The sequence below is a fragment of the Neoarius graeffei genome, chromosome 12 (genome assembly GCF_027579695.1).
Source record: "Neoarius graeffei isolate fNeoGra1 chromosome 12, fNeoGra1.pri, whole genome shotgun sequence".
NCBI lineage: Eukaryota > Metazoa > Chordata > Actinopteri > Siluriformes > Ariidae > Neoarius > Neoarius graeffei.
The window spans coordinates 15,833,376-15,852,705 of record NC_083580.1 but is presented as its reverse complement, the minus strand read 5'-3'; the positions used below and the strand labels follow the sequence as shown (position 1 = coordinate 15,852,705).

At 42.0% G+C, this 19,330-nt stretch overlaps 1 protein-coding gene across 1 annotated transcript in view; it reads left to right on the top strand.

Moving 5' to 3' along the window:
* Positions 1-19,330, top strand: part of LOC132895234 (transcription factor 4-like) — a 289,660-nt gene that overhangs the window by 200,201 nt on the left and 70,129 nt on the right.

Below are 19,330 nucleotides of genomic sequence, written 5' to 3'. Positions count from 1 at the left end.
ATCATTAGCATGATTCCAAAGCTCAAAAACCTCATCTTTTAATAATGATAATAATATACTTTTTATATGGCAATTTTTTTAAATACTTGAAGATGTTTTTATATCTAATATTTGCTTTCGTCCTGCCATGATATACGAGCGAATGGTCCTGTTGTATGTGTGTATGAGTGTGTTATTACTCGGTTTGCAGATATAATATATTGTAATGCAGACCTCATACAATGCTAGATTGAACACTGACCAACTGTGTGTGTGTGTGTGTGTTAGTGGGACAGAGTGAATTGTAAGTGACTCTGGCAGCCTCACACATATGGCAGTAATTAGATTAAACTCAGAAAAGGAAAACACTGCGAACACTTGCCAAAATCTCACTACCTGAAAGGCAGAGGGAACATAATAAAAGAAGAAGCAAATTGAAGATCTGTCACCTATGGAAATATGGGAATAATACCTGCATTTTCTTTTTCTAATTACCGCCTCCCTCCTAATAGAGTGATTTTTTATTTTTTTATTTTCTGTCGTTCTGCCTTCGCTAACTTCTTTGCAAATATTATACACTGTCTCCTGTGACAGCATGGAGAATTGCTTCCTTAAATCAGTCCCCGAAACCATGAATTTTCTCTCCTTCTGCTTTTTTCTTTCTCGCTCACTTCGTTTATTTTTATCCTTCTCTTTGTTTTGTTTTATTATGTCCGTTTGTGCAAAATGTATGAGAATTATTATGAATAAATATGATTTGAAAGGAAATAAATAAGTAAAAAAAATTAATAGGAAGAAAGTCTGAGAGAATTGAAGCTCATGGAATTGGAGATGAAGAACCTGAAGAGAGAAATAGCAATAGAGATGGGAAGATGCAGATGGAAGTGAAGGTGGAAACAGACATTTACAGGTAGTCATCGACTTATGACTGCGTTTGGTTACGACTGACCGGTCGTAAACCGATCTGGTCATAAGTCGGCCTATGTTAAATGAACGTAAGTTTATTGTGATGTGTAATGATATTATAATCATCTTAAAGTCTTATTTTATCAACATTTTCTTATTTCATTACCTTGGCTCATTATTTGGTTTAAGTCAAACACTGCATACTACACTGCGTACAGTACAATTCGTTTAATATGTCTCATCTCATTATCTGTAGCCGCTTTATCCTGTTCTACAGGGTCGCAGGCAAGCTGGAGCCTATCCCAGCTGACTATGGGCGAAAGGCGGGGTACACCCTGGACAAGTCGCCAGGTCATCACAGGGCTGACACATAGACACCGACAACCATTCACACTCACATTCACACCTACGGTCAATTTAGAGTCACCAGTTAACCTAACCTGCATGTCTTTGGACTGTGGGGGAAACCGGAGCACCCGGAGGAAACCCACGCGGACACGGGGAGAACATGCAAACTCCACACAGAAAGGCCCTCGCCGGCCACGGGGCTCGAACCCAGACCTTCTTGCTGTGAGGCGACAGCGCTAACCACTACACCACTGTGCCGCCCCGTTTAATATGTGCAAAACAAAAAATACGAAATACAGGTGTGAAAAATAGAAAACATTTTAGTTTGAAACATACCAAAATACAAATGTAAAACATAGCAAAATACAAAGCTTAGTGACCGCTGGCATGACTGGTGCTTGGCTGTGGGTCGTCTACGTCATCAGCTGTTGCAGCGCTCGGGCTGGCGGGAGGATTTGTTCTTTTCATAAACATGGTAAGCCTCGTCTGACTTGTTTGTTTATTTTTCTCCTCATAAATTTCACGATATGGACGAAGCGCGTCATGTACCATCCGTTCAATCCTTGCAAATCGTTCTATGTTTGGGTCCATTGCTTCAAACGGACACGGGAGAAGTTTACTGTACCAGGATACTGCTCACACTGAGCAGCGTGCGTGGCGAGAGGCTGGATGCTGGGCGATGCCGAGAGCTGGGGCGGAAACTGTCGTACGCTCAGCTAGCTCAGCTGGGAAACACTCACCAGTCGTAACCAGACGGTCGTAAAGTTGATCGATCATAAGTTGCATAGGTCATAAGTCGACGACTACCTGTATATGTAGCTGGAGATGGAGGATGTGAGGAGAGGATGGATGGTAAAGATCAATAAAAATAGACATGGTTAAGAATATGGACTATTGAATTAACTTGCTTGTCTTTAAGGTGTCTTACAGCTGAGGCAAATCAATTCTAACCTAAGCACAGAACTGAGCAGGCAGGGTTTAATACGACTCATTTCAGGGACCAGTAGTAGCTCTGAAGCCGTTTTCACAATATTCCAATTCGGAGCAGAGAATGTTTAACTGCTGAGCTACCTCTAACCTCACTGAGAAGGAGGTGGTTATGGAACAAAGATGGATTTAAGCATGAAGATGATGGTAGATCAGTGATTATGGTGTTGACCAACTGATTAGATGGTCGTGAGTTCAAACACCACCACTGCTAAGCTGTTACTATTGGGCTCTTGAGCAAGGCCTTCAAATGCTCAGTAATATCCCTTCTCAGTTTTATGTTACCCAATAAGATAAATGTAAATAAAGATAGAAAAGGGGTGAAAATGTAGGATATATGCGTGGAGAAGAAACGCAGAAATGGGAGGTAAATATTAATATGTATCGACGAATAGAGAGAATAGTATGAGGATGGTGATGACTATAAGGATGAAGATCAGGTGTAAAGATGGATAGGGTATTGGTAGATAAGATAGAGATGGGATGAAAGTGGAGATGGATACGAGTATAGAGACAGGAGGTGACGATGGAGATGAGAATGGAAGTTGAAAATAGATATGAATATGAGAATGGAGAAGAGAGGTGCAGCTGGAGATGGATATTAGAACAGAGATGGGAGGTGAAGATGGAGATGGATTTGAGACTAGAGACTGGAGGTGAATATGGAGATGGATATGAGGATGGAAAAGGGAAGCTAGAGATGGATATGAGAATAGAGACGGGAGGTGAAGATGGATATGAGAATAGAGACTGGAGGTGAATATGGAGATGGATATGAGGATGGAAAAGGGAAGCTAGAGATGGATATGAGAATAGAGACGGGAGGTGAAGATGGATATGAGAATAGAGACTGGAGGTGAATATGGAGATGGATATGAGGATGGAAAAGGGAAGCTAGAGGTGGATATGAGAATAGAGATGGGAGGTGAAGATGGATATGAGAATAGAGACTGGAGGTGAATATGGAGATGGATATGAGGATGGAAAAGGGAAGCCAGAGGTGGATATGAGAATAGAGATGGGAGGTGAAGATGGATATGAGAATAGAGACTGGAGGTGAATATGGAGATGGATATGAGGATGGAGAAGGGAAGCTAGAGATGGATATGAGAAGAGAGACGGGAGGTGAAGATGGATATGAGAATAGAGACTGGAGGTGGAGATGGATATGAGAATGGAGACGGGAGGTGAAAATGGAGCTGGATATGAGAATGGAGACTGGAGGTGAAGATGGAGATGGATGTGATGATGGAGACTGGAGATGAATATGGATATGAGAAAGGAGATGGAGATGGATATGAGAATGGAGATGGGAGGTGAATATGGACATGGATATGAGAATGGAGACTGGAGGTGAAGATGGAGATGGATAAGATAATAGGACTGGAGGTGAAGATGGAGATGGATTTGAGACTAGAGACTGGAGGTGAATATGGAGATGGATATGAGGATGGAGAAGGTAAACTAGAGGTGGATATGAGAATAGAGATGGGAGGTGAAGATGGATATGAGAATAGAGACTGGAGGTGAATATGGAGATGGATATGAGGATGGAAAAGGGAAGCTAGAGATGGATATGAGAATAGAGACGGGAGGTGAAGATGGATATGAGAATAGAGACTGGAGGTGGAGATGGATATGAGAATGGAGATGGGAGGTGAAAATGGAGCTGGATATGAGAATGGAGACTGGAGGTGAAGATGGAGATGGATGTGATGATGGAGACTGGAGATGAATATGGATATGAGAAAGGAGATGGAGATGGATATGAGAATGGAGATGGGAGGTGAATATGGACATGGATATGAGAATGGAGACTGGAGGTGAATATGGAGCTGGATAAGATAATAGGACTGGAGGTGAAGATGGAGATGGATTTGAGACTAGAGACTGGAGGTGAATATGGAGATGGATATGAGGATGGAGAAGGTAAACTAGAGGTGGATATGAGAATAGAGATGGGAGGTGAAGATGGATATGAGAATAGAGACTGGAGGTGAATATGGAGATGGATATGAGGATGGAGAAGGGAAGCTAGAGATGGATATGAGAATAGAGACGGGAGGTGAAGATGGATATGAGAATAGAGACTGGAGGTGGAGATGGATATGAGAATGGAGACGGGAGGTGAAAATGGAGCTGGATATGAGAATGGAGACTGGAGGTGAAGATGGAGATGGATGTGATGATGGAGACTGGAGATGAATATGGATATGAGAAAGGAGATGGAGATGGATATGAGAATGGAGATGGGAGGTGAATATGGACATGGATATGAGAATGGAGACTGGAGGTGAAGATGGAGATGGATTTGAGACTAGAGACTGGAGGTGAATATGGAGATGGATATGAGGATGGAGAAGGTAAACTAGAGATGGATATGAGAATAGAGACTGGAGGTGAATATGGATATGAGGATGGAGAAGGGAAGCTAGAGATGGATATGAGAATAGAGAAGGGAGGTGAAGATGGATATGAGACTAGAGAATGGAGGTGGAGATGGATATGAGAATGGAGACGGGAGGTGAAATGGATATGAGAATAGAGAATGGAGGTGGAGATGGATATGAGAATGGAGATGGGAGGGGAAAATGGAGCTGGATATGAGGATGGAGACTGGAGGTGGAGATGGATGTGATGATGGAGACTGGAGGTGAATATGGATATGAGGATGGAGACTGGAGATGGATATGAGAATGGAGATAGGAGATGGATATGAGAATGGAGATGGGAGGTGAATATGGAGACTGGAGGTAAATATGGAGATGGATATGAGAATGGAGACTGGAGGTGAATAGGGAGATGGATATGAGGATGGAGACGGGAGGTGGATATGAAGATGGATTTGAGAATGGAGACTGGAGGTGACCATGGAGATGGATATGAGGATGGAGACGAGAGGTGAATAGGGAGATGTATATGAGGATGGAGATGGGAGGCGAAGATGGAGATGGATATGAGAATGGAGCCGGGAGGTGGAGCTGGATATGAGAATGGAGATGGGAGGTGGAGATGGATATGAGAATGGAGACAGGAGGTGGAGATGGATATGAGAATAGAGATGGCAGGGGTGTCGTGGCTCAGGTGGATAAGGCACTATACCATAAATCCGGGGACCAGGGTTCGATTCCGACCCAAGGTCATTTCCCGATCCTTCCCTGTGTCTCTCTCCCGCTCATTTCCTGTCTCTACACTGTCCTATCCAATAAAGGTGAAAAAAGCCCAAAAAAATTATTTAAAAAAAAGAATGGAGATGGATCTGAGAATGGAGACTGAAGGTGGAGATGGACATGAGAATGGAGACGGGAGGTGGAGATGAGAATGGAGACGGGAGGTGGAGATGAGAAAGGAGACGGGAGGTGGAGATGAGAAAGGAGACGGGAGGTGGAGATGAGAAAGGAGACGGGAGGTGGAGATGAGAAAGGGACGGGAGGTGGAGATGAGAATGGAGACGGGAGGTGGAGATGAGAATGGAGACGGGAGGTGGAGATGAGAATGGAGACGGGAGGTGGAGATGAGAATGGAGACGGGAGGTGGAGATGAGAATGGGACGGGAGGTGGAGATGAGAATGGGACGGGAGGTGGAGATGAGAAAGGAGACGGGAGGTGGAGATGAGAATGGAGACGGGAGGTGGAGATGAGAATGGGACGGGAGGTGGAGATGAGAATGGAGACGGGAGGTGGAGATGAGAATGGGACGGGAGGTGGAGATGAGAATGGAGACGGGAGGTGGAGATGAGAATGGAGACGGGAGGTGGAGATGAGAATGGGACGGGAGGTGGAGATGAGAATGGGACGGGAGGTGGAGATGAGAATGGAGACGGGAGGTGGAGATGAGAATGGGACGGGAGGTGGAGATGAGAATGGAGACGGGAGGTGGAGATGAGAATGGGACGGGAGGTGGAGATGAGAATGGAGACGGGAGGTGGAGATGAGAATGGGACGGGAGGTGGAGATGAGAATGGGACGGGAGGTGGAGATGAGAATGGAGACGGGAGGTGGAGATGAGAATGGAGACGGGAGGTGGAGATGAGAATGGGACGGGAGGTGGAGATGAGAATGGAGACGGGAGGTGGAGATGAGAATGGGACGGGAGGTGGAGATGAGAATGGAGACGGGAGGTGGAGATGAGAATGGGACGGGAGGTGGAGATGAGAATGGAGACGGGAGGTGGAGATGAGAATGGAGACGGGAGGTGGAGATGAGAATGGAGACGGGAGGTAAAGACCAGTGGCTCAAGGCTGAGACCGATCCCTTTATTGTGAGCACTACTGAGAGGTCATTATGAATGCATTAATACACAGAGGACAGTTTTAATGCAAAGAGACGAGTAAATTCATTCTCTCTCTCTCTCATATTGAAATGAGTGTGAAGGAAAATTGAATATGTTCTTCCAGGTCTGCCAGACTCTATGGCATTTATCTCTTGCTCTCTCTCTCTCTCTCTCTCTCTCACACACACACACACACACACACACACACACACAAAGTGAGAGGGATAGAGAGAGAGTCCAGAAAGTCACTTTACAGCTAAAGTAATCTCTGTCATGGTAAATAATCACAGGTCTTATGAAACTCTGTGTGTGTGTGTTCTGTAACAATGTCAAAACCAATTTCCTGCAATTTCCACTAGGGGGTGAAAAATATAGCCATAATCAGATAAATATCTTAAGAGAACAATAGAGAAAAATTGCTCCAAATATACACACAAACAAAATAGTAAAAGAATGAAAGGAAAAAGGAAGCATCAGAACTCAGCTGGAAATGTGCTTTCTGATCCGAGAAGGAAGATGAAGAAATGAGGGTCTCTCTCTCTCTCTCTCTCTCTCTCTCTCTCTCTCTCTCTCTCTCATTCTCTCTCGGTAGCAGCTGTAATCATAGCGGGCCTTAAGTGTGGGTTCTTGAGGGCACACTTGTTTGCATGTGCATGTTTGTTACCTGGTTATTCATCTCTCACACACACACACACACACTTGCACTTACAGTCTGCTATTTCTGAGCCGTGTGTGTGTGGTGGGTGTACTCCAAGTTTTACATAAGAGCGCAGAACGCTTGCTACCTGGCAGTTCCCTAATACAGTGAACGATGGAGAAAAAAGTGAGGGATGGAAGAAAAGGAGAATAAGACAAAGACGAGAGTGCTAGATTGTGTGAGGAAGAAACAGTGCTGATTATTTATACAGCACCCTTTTTTCTTTGTTTTTCTTTTTTTGTTGTTGTTATTTCTCAACACCATCTGTGCTGCAGACCCATTAAACCTGACAAGCTCTCCCATTACCCAGAGTTCCTGTCACCATGGCAACATGTACACATGCACACACACGGATTAAAGTTTTCTTCATGTTACTTCACGATATGTACTTGAATATTATAGCGGTTTCTTATAGGACATAGTTTCCACTCAACTTGACAGGTGCAGTGTGAAAAGCTTCATTTTAGAGGCTGTCCACACGGCAGCGGATTCAGGTGAATCTGATAAAATTGTTTATCGTTTCGGCCTGGCGTCCACACGGCACCGGCGTTTTGGGTGCCCCAAAACGATATTTTTTGAGAACGGGTTCCAGAGTGGAAAAATCTGGCAACGGCGCCGTTGTGAAGTCATCTGGATGAGTAGAACGGATTTGTTTACGATGATGTCACAACCACATGACTAGAACAAGCAGCACTCTCGCTGTTTTGTATGAACCACTGCATTGCATTCACTTTTGTATACAGCTTTTCTTTTAAATAAACAAGTAACTGAACCATTTCTTGAATTTCTTTTTTTTATTGGATAAGACTGCTTTTCAAAATGTTCACACACAATATAAAAAGTTATATAAATTATATAAAAATGCTTTTCAAAATGTTCACACACAATAAGAAAATTAAGTTATATAAAACTGTGCACACTAATAAAACTAATTTGTACACACAGAAGGCACAATTTCCTCGCGTAGTCGCAGCCATCTTCTTCTTGTTGTTGTGTGCTTGTTCCTGTGAGTGCTTCACGCCGGGTAGAAGAAGGGGTTTATGCGCATGCGTCCTACTTCTTCTATTGTTATGGTGTCTCCAATGGGACCGTCTTACAGTGCACGTAGAGGTGTGGCATGTGTATTGCATCGTTTTCAGCAAGCGTTGCGTTGCCATATGTACCTGATATTTTACTGATCCGTTGCCCATGTGGACGCGATATTTTTTTAATAAAATCTCGTTGCCGTTGTCGTGTGGATGTAGCCTTAGGCCCTGTCCACACGGCAACGGATTCAGGTGACTCCGATACAATTGCTTATCGTTTAGGCCTGGCGTCCACACGGCGCCGGCATTTTGGGTGCCCAAAACGCAATCTTTTTGAGAACGGGTTCCAGAGTGGAAAGATCTGGCAACGTTGCCGTTGTGAAGTCGTCTGGATGAGTAAAACGGATTTGTTTACGATGACGTCACAACCACATGACTGTGAATGCTTCACGCCGGGTAGAAGTGTAACGAATATCACCAGGAAAAAGCCTTACAGAGCACTAGTGAGAGTGAAACACGAGCTTGGATATTATATTATTATTATTATTATTATTATTATTATGTTCAGTGTTAGTTCACAGTAGTAATGCAAGAAGCAGAATAGTGACAGTAATAGTAAAGCAAAAACATGCAATTGTACAAACACTGCAGCTCTACAGCAAAATATTCATTTATAAAATGGTCTGATTCTTAACACCAGTAGTGCCAATGATCTCATTGCGATGCGATGCGAGTTGTCAAGAAATCCTATAACTTGGTTCATGAAACGCGCTTACAAAATATTTTCACTGTGAATATTTATTGTGTAATGCCTGGTGCAAAGTGAGAGAGAGAGAGAGAATAGCCCTTAGGGCAGAGTCAATCCCGCCAGCAAAAATAAGGGGAAAAAAGGAGCGATCTCACCTCTTCAGATGATGGTTTAAGTCCTACAATACATTCCTCAAAAAAGGGCGTAGAAAAGCAAATTAATCCATCAACGTGTATCATTCAATTTATTCCGGACAATTAAAGACGCCGCCTTCCGCGTACGTCATCCTCGTCGCCATTTTGGAAAGGTCAAAGCGGAGAATAAAGATTAGCTGCGTTTAACTGTACCAACAGGTTTACCGTCCAAAGGAGATCACATGGGATTACCTTTCACAGGTGAGAAACAGCAAATTAATCCATCAACGTGTAGTATTCAATTTATTCCGGACCATTAAAGACGCCGCCTTCCGCGTACGTCATCCTCGCCGCCATATTGGAAAGGTCAAAGCGGAGAATAAAGATTAGCTGCGTTTAACTGTACCAACAGGTTTACCGTCCAAACGAGATCACATGGGATTACCTTTCACAGGGAGACTGGAAAAATACTTTTCATTGTATTTGGTCATTATAATGTAATTTTACGAACAGATTTTCCTGACTTTGTGGCTAATATGAAGTCTCGCGCATAATAGTTTATGCGCATGCGTCCTTACTTCTATTCCCATACGAAAAAGAACAGTAAAGAACTTATAAGAGTTTACCACTGTCTTAGTAGTAAATCCTTATAAATATAAGGATAAATCCTTATAAGGATTTATAAATAAATATATATGCCATGTATGATTTACTCCTGAAAGTGGCCCATTTTGCATTTTCCTCATACAAATTTTTTATGAAAATCTAGTATGTATGAAGTGAACATTGTGCATGGTTTTTACAGATAATGTGTATGATGAATTACACTGTCTTTGTATGCTTCATGTAATGTTTGTAGTTTTAAATTATATTTTACAGTTTAAAATGTATATGCCTTTTATATGTAAATCCACATATGTTTGTGTTGGATTTACATATAAAAGGCATGTACATTTTAAACTGTAAAATATAATTTAAAACTACAAACATTACATGAAGCATACAAAGACAGTGTAATTCATCATACACATTATCTGTAAAAACCATGCACAATGTTCACTTCATACATACTAGATTTTCATAAAAAATTTGTATGAGGAAAATGCAAAATGGGCCACTTTCAGGAGTAAATCATACATGGCATATATATTTATTTATATTTATAAGGATTTACTACTAAGACAGTGGTAAACTCTTATAAGTTCTTTACTGTTCTTTTTCGTATGGGTTGTTCTGGTGTGTCCGAAGGGACCGTCTTACAGCGCCCCTAGAGGTGTGGCATGTGTATTGCATCGTTTTCAGCAAGCGTTGCGTTGCCATATGGACCTGATTTCTACTGATCGTTGCCCATTTGGAGGCGATATTTTTTTTAAATAACATCACGTTGCCGTTGTCGTGTGGATGTGGCCTTAAGCTTCTCAAATGCTTTCAACCTTTAAACAACGTCTATCCATTACCTATACCACTTATCTGTCAGGGTACACCCTGGGCAGGTCGCCAGTCTATCACAGGACTAACACAGAGACAAACAGCCATTCACACCTATGGGCAATTCAGAGTCGCCAGTTTACCTAATCTGCATATCTTTGGACTGTGGGAGGAAACTGGAGCACCTAGAGGGAACCCACACAGGCACAATGAGAACATGCAAACTCCACACAGAAATGCCCAGTCGACCACGAGGTCCAAACCCAGAACCTTCTTGCTTTGAGGGAACAATGCTAAACACTGCACCACCGTGCTGCATATTTATACAACATTCCATAATGTGGCTTATAGGAGAGCAGTGTCTGTTGATATATATATATCTCAAAATCGAAGTCCTTCCCACACCATGTGGCACATAGGGCGGCGCCAATCTCCATAGCCCTAGGCCTCTCGCCTATTACATAGGACACTGCACCACCATGCTGCATATTTATACAACATTCCATAATGTGGCTTATGGAAAGCAGTGTCTGTTGATTTATATCAAAATCGAAGTCCTTCCCACACCATGTGGCGCATAGGGCGGCGCCGATCTCCATAGCCCTCAGCCTCTCACCTATTACATAGGACACTGCACCACCGTGCTGCATATTTATACAACATTCCATAATGTGGCTTATGGAGAGCAGTGTCTGTTGATTTTATTTATATATATATATATATATATATATATATATATATATATATATATATATATATATATAAAAATCCTTCCCACACCATGTGGCGCATAGCCTGGGAAATCCCATGCTGCTTTGCACAATCGTTCCGATCTGAAAAGACAGCATGGAAACTATGGTCTAAAGGCTCGCCTGAGTTAGGGAGCCAATCAGAGAGTGGGGAGGGGTGGAAAGACGGTGACGCGTACTACTCGACAAACGGAAGCTTGTAGTTTATTTGGGACTGTTTACGGATCACATTTAACATGGCGGCGAGCGATACGAACCAAACTTTCGATCAAGCTGTAGACACTGTTCTGAATAGTTTAGAGCGAAAGTTTGTTTTAAAAAAAGAACAGCGTTTGGTGTTACAGTCTTTCTTCGCCTTCTTCGTCGCTCTAACTACGTCACCGGGTACAACTGCCATGATTGGCCATGGGCTACGTATACGCCAAATGATAGACATTCGCAACGTCCAATAAACGGCCGTTGACAATCGTAAAGCACACCTCCCCTACGAGAAATTCAATAGGCGGATTCCAGACCATATTTCACTTGTGATATGGTCTGGTGTTAACCAGACTATGTGGCGCATAGGGCGGCGCTGATCTCCATAGCCCTCAGCCTCTCACATAGCTAGGGTTACAGTGGGGGGGCGGGTCCTCTGGTAACCGCAAGAGTTTGACTCCCCACTCACATCTGTATTGCAGCGTGCCTTGCCAGACCGCAGTAGGTACCATTTTTATGACGGTATGACCCGACCGTGAATAGAACTCGCGATCTCCTGATTGAGAGGCGGACACGCTAACCACTAGGCCAACTCACTGTGTGTGTATATGTGTGTATAAATAAATAAGACCAAACAAACAACAGCTCTGAACCTCATTCCAGTTTCTGTAAGGAGATGTTTATTTCACATTTATAGAAGGAGTCTCCAGTGTTTAAGTTTTCCGGTGTTCAGGACGTTCTGGTTTCTCAATAATGTCACTGCATTTTTTATTTTTTTGTCTTATTTCAATTCTGATCACATAAGTGATAACAGCTACTAACTTCTCAACATTAAAATAACTATAAATAAATAAAAAGTAACGTGGTGGTGTTTAATTAATTAAAAAGTGTAATTGCTGGTAAATTGCTTTGATATAAGAGGAATGAAAGACTTCATGATTTGCTGTTATAGGAAGATAATCTACTTTGGGGTGCTAACAGTAACATTGTGCTTTGTTTAATGAAATAATATTTATATTGTATATCTTTAGTATAAGTGTTAGGCTTTTGGAGATAGTAAATGAATAAATTAGGCCACTATGTCTAAACTATAAGCAGTTTTTTTTATTTTCCTCATTACTTTTTTTTTTTATTAATCATCAAAAATTAATACAAATCTCACTTAAATGACATTTTTCACAAACATTTGTATAAAACCCAAAAATTGTGTTGACTGAAAGCAGAAGAGATGATAACATGAACAGGGAGTCAGTGTCATCTGTTCGTCATTTGGAAAACATTTAACCCTGTGTTATGAGCATACGTGTCTTGTTAGTGGAATTAAACTTGAAAGAAAATGAAGATATTCGGTGTGTGATTTTGTGGAAATTGTGAAAAAAAAATATATTAGTTGATCACTAGTGGGTTAGTAGTGAGCGCAGATTGTTGGACCTGACTGTATGGGTCCTTGTTTCAGAGGCTTTATTTTATCTGAGTTACGGATAATTAGAAGCTGAAAATTGTTCAGTTTTGTGTGTTTGATCAGAACGCGATTGGCTCAGACTCTCTTTTCCCCCTGAGCTCCTTCACCATCTTGAATTCATTTGCAGAAAGCCATGTAAACAAGCTCAGATCGGGCTGCTTTTGGACATGCAGCTGTGCCTTCGTCCCTCCATCCCGTATTCTTTCTTAATGTCCCTCGTTATTACTTTTTTTTCTCCTTAATCTGTTAGAAATTCTCAGTTCTCACTCCGTGTATGTTGTACATATCCGGTTTGAATTTTGCCAGTCTGAAACGACGTAATATTTTAGCCAGTGTCATGTATGTAATGTGTAATATGGCATATATTTTAGGAATCAAATAGAGAATGCTGTGTATGTGAACATAAATATTAGGGATGTAACAGAACACGAGTACATTGTTCAGAATAAACAGATAATGTGTTCTAACTGATGCAAATGCAGATATTAATGGGTGGGGAACTTATCTATCTATCGATCGATCGATGGATTGATCGATCATTTGTCAGTGGTTTGCTCTAGTAGCCTGACCTAAACAATGCTTCAATATAAAACCATGTTTCTACCGTATTTCTTCCCAAACTGACCAGAAATATGCACAAGAAACACAGTATATCCCTGATGGCACTTCTGTATCTGTCAACACACTTGCTCTTGTTCTCTTCTCTTCTCTCCTCATTCTTTTCCCATTTCTCTCTCTCTCTCTCTCTCTCTCTCTCCCCAGTGTTTTGGCTCAGGAAAAAAGAGCCCAGTGACTTAGCTATGCTTTTCATCATATGAATAGTGTGTGTGTGTGTGTGTGTGTGTGTGTTGTAAAAAGAGAGAGAGAGAAAGAGAGAGATTCACTGCATGTACTCGTTTTATATGCTGGAGAGATGGGAGCTGCAGCAGCATATTTGCACATGTTTTGGTCAAACACACTAATTTCTGAATTGGTCTTCTACACACACACACACACACACACACACACACACACACACACACACACATGTTTATTATACATGCACACACACTTGTGTCACAGAGAATGGATACATGATGTAAGATGAAAGAATGCGAGATATGTAACATTGGGTAAGCGCTCACACACACACACACACACACACACACACACACACACACACAGGACCAAGCAATAGTTTTTAAGTGACCGTATATGCACAAGAGTCTAGAAATATTTTGTGTACACGTACAAAGTGTGCGTGCACATACACTGTGTGTGTGCCACTGTCTATATTAGCTGTGCGCAAAATGTGTTTCCTGACCATATTGACATCTGCCCTGGTGTTGTGTGAAGAGCCATCTCCTCAGCCCCCCCCCCCTCTCTCTCACACACACACACACACACACACAGAGTCACAGGTGCAGAGCTGCAGAGGGAGGCACTTGTCTTCCCGTGGTGTGCTCTAATCAAGCCACAGGAAGCCTGGAGTCCTCAGGGAGCTGTGTGTGTGTGTGTGTGTGTGTGTGTGTGTGTGTGTGTGTGTGTGTGTGTGCAGGCATGTAATCTGTCTTTAATTGCATAGATGTGCATGGATTCATGTTCTTTTGGTGCACATTTGGATGCATGAGTGTATATTCAAGTGTTTTGCATTTGTGGATGTAGGGATGTGTGTGAGTGTGGGCTCACGTGCGTGTGTGTGTGTGAGAGAGAGAGAGATGCTGAAGCATGTGTTCCCCTCCTCTGTTTTGTCTCATGTGGAATAGATTAGTGTTTGATTGGTGAAACCAGGCCTTGGGCCTGCATGCCTGTGTGTGTGTGAGAGAGAGAGAGAGCAAGAGAGAGAGAGAGAGAGCTACATCTGGGGAACATTAAGTCAATTGCAGGTTGATAGAATAAAGTTCAGGCTGAGGGGTGGGACTTCCTACCGGATTTATGCTTCTCTCTCTCTCTCTCTCTCTCTCTCTCTCTCTCACGCACGCACACACACTATATTTTAATTGTACACTAGTGTGTGGTGTTGTGTGTTATTGTGTATTAGTGTGTTTGTTGCGTTAGGAGGTGACGTCAATGCATCTTTGATGGAGTTTCTCCAAAACACACCACAACCTGTCCATGAGTTACTCCCCATGCAAGCCTTGCATGTCAAACTCTTCAAGTGTGTGTGTGTGTGTGTGTGTGTGTGTGTGTGTGTGTGTGTGTGTGTGTGTCGGAGCAAATGATGTCATTTCTTCAAGGGCTGGAAATAGCAGTCATGATACTAAGCAGCCGCTCAGTGGTTGAAGGGGCAGCTCTTCCTCTCCAATTAAGTGGGATAGAAAATCATTTGTCTTCGTGTGTGTGTGTGTGTGTGTGTTAGTAAGATGTATTTAAAATTATTTTGAGGACTTGAATGTATGTCCACACTTTATGGAGTGTAGTGCACGTGTTCACACTATGATATTTTTGGAAATTGGTGGTCAAAACTAATCTACTTCTATAATGAGCCGAGTCTGTTCTCGGGAATGTCCCAGATGGGAATTATATGTGTATCGTCTTTGTTTCCAGCGTAACTTTAATTATTCTATCCACATTCACTGGATATGAGCAATCACGTGCTCTGATTGGCTACTCTATTACTAGGCTATCAGCTCATATACTGTGAGTAGAGAAAAACAAAATGGCGTAGCGTGTTGCTAAACCAACCGAGGACGAAAACAAAACCCCAAAAAATACAAAAAAACCAAAACAACAAAATATGGAACAAAAGTATTTGATGGTAAGAATCTATCCTTTTTAATAATTTTTCAAGAATTATTATTATTATTATTATTGCATTTTCCACAAATTGCGCCTGTCATTTCGCCGGTTTGTTTACATTCGAAGCGGAAATGATTTTGTCGGACGTTTTTATTTATCGAATTTGCAAATAATAAAAATAAAAATGCTCTGTTTCTCAAAATCCAGTGAATGTGGATAGAATAAAACAGTTATTTCACTCAGTCTCATCGTACATGGCTTATAGCCGACTTGACTTCTTGGAGTAACTGTTAAATATCCTCATACTCGGCTGTAAGCAAAAGCTACATACACTGTAAGCCAGTCTGTGAATTCATCTTCTGGTTAAAAGTTTCCTCAGATGTCTTCACTTGCTATTGTAATGCAGATTATTCTACATCATTTAGACAGCTAGATGTATTCACACCTCTTGACTCTGCAGTCATCTCTTTGTTGACCAGGGTTGGGAATTTTTAGCTGATCATATGAGTAATTAACTCATTTAATTGTAGTTAATTAGTTCAATGTTCAATAATTTATTTAGAGCATACAGCAGTAAGAAATAATGCATCATCAGCCATTGAGTACCAATGTTCTTTACAACGCATGTCCTTCTACCAAACCTGATGGTATCTGTTATTCTGTTATCACAACTACATTTAGCAACAACAGAATCTGTTGAGAATTTTTTTTTTGTCCATCTTCATTTAGTATGCGTCTTAGATCTTTAATATTTAAGCAGACTGAGCTGATTTGTTTCAAAGATAAACACAAGTAGGGACTCAATCAAGACCCATCAAAATGGCCTTAACGTAAATGATCCATATCTAATTAAGCTCTGCATCAGTGGATATGTTGAGATATTTCATGTACCCATTTAACGTTTACTACTGAGTGGCACAACTGAAAAGTGTTTGCTCTATCATCAGGAGATTGCAAGTTTGAATCCCAACAATACCACAGCCATCCTTGGCAAGTGCTCAGGCTTTCTGGACAGGAAGGATGGCATACTCTGCCTCCTCCGTTAGTCACCGTGACATTAGCCAGTCATGGGCATCTGTGAAGTCATGTATGTGGAAGAGGGCAGATAGTACTTTCCTGTAAGAGTGTTACATTGCTCTGTGATGCAGCAGTTTGTATAGATGTGTGCTGGCCATCTTCACTATTTGGGCAGTTCTACAAAAAATGTATAGAAGGAGAAGCTGACTAAGCACTCACTTGCCTGGCTTACAGTTCTATCACTTTAAGTCAGAGGTGGGCAAACTACGGCCCGCGGGCCACATCCGGCCCGTTGGCGTTTTTAATCCGGCCCGCGGAAGACAATCATATAAACACGATTGAGCAGATCTACAAACTATAAGCATCAGTGTTATCACGTAGACAGGTGTTCTAAAGATCCGTCTTTCCAGTCAGTCGTATTCACGCGAGATTACATTTGCAGAGTGGTGCAGCGCGTGCCATGGAAGTCATTCTGGCGCCCGTGCCACTGATGATCTCGAGAACACAGGATAAAACTTTACAATGAGTGGTCCTAAAAAAAGAAAAGTGGACAGTGAGTGCAGGGTGTTCAATAAAGAACGGACAACTAAATATTTTTTGCTGAAGTCCGATCAAAGGCTGTATGCCTTATTTGCAAAGAAACCGTTGCAGTTTTAAAGGAATATAACATCAAACGGCACTTTTCCTCCAAGCATGCTAATTATGCTAACAACCAGTCAGCGCAAGCACGGACGAATACAGCTCAGCGGTTGCTGAGTGAATGTGTGTATTAACACTTTTTCTCTTTTTAAAACTATGTTGGAGCTGTAATAAGATGGTAGTCACACATTTACAGACATAATAATATAAAAAGTATAACTCTTAGTAATTTTGGTTGTCGTGGGTGGCTGCTGTAGTGCTGGTGTTTGTTTTTATGTGTATATATATTTTTTATGTGCCAATCTATTGAACTGCAAGCATTTTTCTGCTCTGCCTTTGACTGAGAACTAAAATAAATGTCAATCTGATCTGCATTTGGGTCTCTGTCAGTGAAGGGCTTACAATAACACTAAAGCTTTTCCAGTTTATGTTCGATATGTATGAATTTGGTGTTGGCCCGGCCCGCCTGGCAAATTTCAAAAGTCAATGTGGCCCCTGAGCCAAAAAGTTTGCCCACCCCTGCTTTAAGTTAATTCATCATTTTATCCACCAAAAAATGGTCTTGTACTGAAAATATTCTGAATGTGTTTACAGCATGGTTTCAGCATGACATACTGCGGTTTTGTGAAACTGTCAGACAGTGACACTGAGCTGGATGCTGCTCGAGTCAGTATCCCAATGGACCGAAGTCCAAAATCAGATTCATGCGTAACTGAGACACGCCAAATGTAAACGTGTGTTTTCCTCAACTGTCCGAATATGGCTTTCATCCTGAATACAGATGTGCATCATTTCTGTATGAACTCGGTATGTGCCCAGAACTCCACTCTGAATGTGTCTATTTTGAGTATTTGTATCAAATAAGCACGACCGGGGAGCACTTTTTGTCCTCACACAACCCGCACATCGTAAACATTTTTGCTGCTGAGGCGTGCCTCGTGTCAGACTGTATCCTGAACATTTCAGATCTGAGTTGTTACAGCTTTACACATTGCAACACTGAAACATCGGCATGGAAACACCTCCAACTGAACATTATATACATTCACATAGTTACGGGGCTAATGTTCCCAGCCTCTGACACTCTCTTGGTGCTTGCATCACTCATGACTTTTCTGAAAATAATGAATGAAATGAAAAATAGAAATGCTGACAGTAGAGTGTGTGTCAGAGAAAGAGAATCATTTTGTTAGTTTCATCTGTTTTTTAGAGACTCGTGTCTGGAATGTGTTAGTGGTGTGTGTGCAAGCCCTGTACAGGTGCACCGGGGCTGTGTGCGTGTGTGCGCGCGCGCTGTGGGGGTGGATGCTGTTGGACATGGAAGGATGAGGGGGAGAGAGAGATGGAGAAAAGAGTGGAGCAGTTTTGTGACTGACTGCAGACATTCCAAAACATCTGCCCCCGATCTCACTCTCTCTCTCTCACACATACACACACACACACACACTGTTTCTCTCACTGAGCTCCGGGGTTGTGTGTGTTTTTGATCTCAGTTATTAAGGGGTTAATGGGCTGCCACCTCAGAAGTATGTGTGTGTGTGAAGGAGGGATGAAAGAATGAGCATGGTATTATCATTAGACACAGACCAGATGGATGAACACACTAACAGCGACAAATAAGTAACCTTTTGCTTTGCCTTCACCCCGTTCTTAATTTTTTTTCCCCCTCACATCCGGTTCTCTATTTCCATTTGCCTCTCTCACTGTTTGCTAAACAAGTGCATGTGTGTGGGGACAGTACAGGAAGAAACACACACATGCGCACGCACACACATACGGTACAGTGATACCGAGATCATTAGATCTCAATAACTTTAGTACCTGCAGTGTTAGAACATTATAAATGTATTTTAATTATGTGTATATTATATTCTTCTTGTATGGATCAGATTTGTGTGTGTGTGTGTGTGTGTGCTATGTAAGTGGGTCAGTCAACATCCTCCTGTTTTTATGAGCATGACAAAAGTCTCTTTATTCTCCCGTCTCTCTCCCACGGTGTCCCCCCTCACCAGTGCCTGATGT